Raw genomic sequence first — 2,500 nt, 5'->3', positions numbered from 1 at the left:
TATTCCCTTTTTGCCCATTTTTCGGGTTTTTGGTCGGGCTTCAAAAGCGGCTGCCCGAGGCCTGGCAGAGGCCGGGGCATGGGCCCCGATCGCGCCAGGCGGCTCGCGCGACCCGATTAGGCCCCGAAAGGAGTCGGGAAATCGGCAGACCTGCCCGACTTCAGCCGCGGGGGCGGGGGGCAGGTCGGTTCGGCTCAATCATTAACCAAAGCCGAGACTTGGTCTCGCTGGCGCAACCGAAGTGCCAGGCTGGATAACTCATTAACCAGAAGGCGGCTGGAGGCAGGCAGGGCTGATGGCTGAGGCCGGGTGGAGGCCACCCGCGGCCGGGAAAGTCAAAAGTCCCGTTGTGTGGAAGTCTATGAGGTCAGATTCGGCCGCCTTACCGGCCTTCGGTTGATGGTTTCCCGCTTGGGCAAGCGAGTCGGCCCGGCAAAGTGGCCACTTGCATTTTCTGGCAAGTGTCTGCGAACAACGTTAATGAGTTGAACCTTGGAAATTGCCGGAAGTCCCGATGAAGAAATGAAAATGCCCCTTTTGCGGGGATTTGGATGCTCATGGCCGGCAGCAGGTGGCCCGACGCCCCGCCAACTTGACACTTGTCATTTCTGTCCTTGGGGGTTGGCGGGGTATCTGCACAGAGGTAGGAGGTGGCAGAATCGAGACTTGGTGAGTTTTCCAAACAAACGTCTCGAGCCTCCAGGTCTGCAGAGACCGACCAGGGCTGCCGCCCAACCGACTATTCACCCTTTTTGGGCGGGAATTTATTCCCTTTTTGCCCATTTTTCGGGTTTTTGGTCGGGCTTCAAAAGCGGCTGCCCGAGGCCTGGCAGAGGCCGGGGCATGGGCCCCGATCGCGCCAGGCGGCTCGCGCGACCCGATTAGGCCCCGAAAGGAGTCGGGAAATCGGCAGACCTTGCCCGAGTTCAGCCCGCGGTGGCGGGGGGCAGGTCGGTTCGGCTCAAATCATTAACCAAAGCCGAGACTTGGTCTCGCTGGCGCAACCGAAGTGCCAGGCTGGATAACTCATTAACCAGAAGGCGGCTGGAGGCAGGCAGGGCTGATGGCTGAGGCCGGGTGGAGGCCACCCGCGGCCGGGAAAGTCAAAAGTCCCGTTGTGTGGAAGTCTATGAGGTCAGATTCGGCCGCCTTACCGGGCCTTCGGTTGATGGTTTCCCGCTTGGGCAAGCGAGTCGGCCCGGCAAAGTGGCCACTTGCATTTTCTGGCAAGTGTCTGCGAACAACGTTAATGAGTTGAACCTTGGAAATTGTCGGAAGTCCCGATGAAGAAATGAAAATGCCCCTTTTGCGGGGATTTGGATGCTCATGGCCGGCAGCAGGTGGCCCGACGCCCCGCCAACTTGACACTTGTCATTTCTGTCCTTGGGGGTTGGCGGGGTATCTGCACAGAGGTAGGAGGTGGCAGAATCGAGACTTGGTGAGTTTTCCAAACAAACGTCTCGAGCCTCCAGGTCTGCAGAGACCGACCAGGGCTGCCGCCCAACCGACTATTCACCCTTTTTGGGCGGGAATTTATTCCCTTTTTGCCCATTTTTCGGGTTTTTGGTCGGGCTTCAAAAGCGGCTGCCCGAGGCCTGGCAGAGGCCGGGGCATGGTCCCCGATCGCGCCAGGCGGCTCGCGCGACCCGATTAGGCCCCGAAAGGAGTCGGGAAATCGGCAGACCTGCCCGAGTTCAGCCCGGGGGGCGGGGGGCAGGTCGGTTCGGCTCAAATCATTAACCAAAGCCGAGACTTGGTCTCGCTGGCGCAACCGAAGTGCCAGGCTGGATAACTCATTAACCAGAAGGCGGCTGGAGGCAGGCAGGGCTGATGGCTGAGGCCGGGTGGAGGCCACCCGCGGCCGGGAAAGTCAAAAGTCCCGTTGTGTGGAAGTCTATGAGGTCAGATTCGGCCGCCTTACCGGGCCTTCGGTTGATGGTTTCCCGCTTGGGCAAGCGAGTCGGCCCGGCAAAGTGGCCACTTGCATTTTCTGGCAAGTGTCTGCGAACAACGTTAATGAGTTGAACCTCGGCAATTGCCGGAAGTCCCGATGAAGAAATGAAAATGCCCCTTTTGCGGGGATTTGGATGCTCATGGCCGGCAGCAGGTGGCCCGACGCCCCGCCAACTTGACACTTGTCATTTCTGTCCTTGGGGGTTGGCGGGGTATCTGCACAGAGGTAGGAGGTGGCAGAATCGAGACTTGGTGAGTTTTCCAAACAAACGTCTCGAGCCTCCAGGTCTGCAGAGACCGACCAGGGCTGCCGCCCAACCGACTATTCACCCTTTTTGGGCGGGAATTTATTCCCTTTTTGTCCCATTTTTCGGGTTTTTGGTCGGGCTTCAAAAAGCGGCTGCCCGAGGCCTGGCAGAGGCCGGGGCATGTCCCCGATCGCGCCAGGCGGCTCGCGCGACCCGATTAGGCCCCGAAAGGAGTCGGGAAATCGGCAGACCTGCCCGAGTTCAGCCCGGGGGGGCGGGGGGCAGGTCGGTTCGGCTCA

The sequence above is a fragment of the Pristiophorus japonicus genome, unplaced genomic scaffold (genome assembly GCF_044704955.1).
Source record: "Pristiophorus japonicus isolate sPriJap1 unplaced genomic scaffold, sPriJap1.hap1 HAP1_SCAFFOLD_1744, whole genome shotgun sequence".
In the NCBI taxonomy this organism is placed as follows: domain Eukaryota; kingdom Metazoa; phylum Chordata; class Chondrichthyes; family Pristiophoridae; genus Pristiophorus; species Pristiophorus japonicus.
Note: the sequence above shows the minus strand (reverse complement) of the source record.